The sequence below is a fragment of the Myotis davidii genome, unplaced genomic scaffold (genome assembly GCF_000327345.1).
Source record: "Myotis davidii unplaced genomic scaffold, ASM32734v1 scaffold2339, whole genome shotgun sequence".
Classification (NCBI taxonomy): Eukaryota; Metazoa; Chordata; class Mammalia; order Chiroptera; family Vespertilionidae; genus Myotis; species Myotis davidii.
The window spans coordinates 469,386-469,811 of record NW_006290672.1 but is presented as its reverse complement, the minus strand read 5'-3'; positions in this window follow the sequence as shown (position 1 = coordinate 469,811).

The window sequence follows — 426 nt, the reverse complement described above, 5'->3', positions numbered from 1 at the left end:
TTCTGCTGGGGAAGGGGTTAAGAGGCTTTATTCCCTCCCTAACTTCAGGGGAAAATCCCTACCTGGGGAAACAACCTTTCTCGGAGAGGTGACCTTGGTTAAAACACATAACGCCAAGAAGGTGAGCAAACATATTAAGAACAGTATGCCATATATGCCAGGTCCCTTGAAACATATGTTGTGCAGATGTTCCTTCCCTGCAGCAACTTTGTCAAGCTGCAAGGATGGACCGGCTCCCAGCAAGCATCAAAAATTAAAAAAAAAAAACCTAAAGATTATGTTTAATAAAAGTCATATGAGGCTTGTACAGTGGAAACTACAAAACTTTTCTGAAAGCACTAAGGAAAAATCTAAACAAGTGAAAAGATATCCTATGTTCACAGATTGTAAGACTTAATCTTGTTAAGATGGCAATACTCTTCAAAT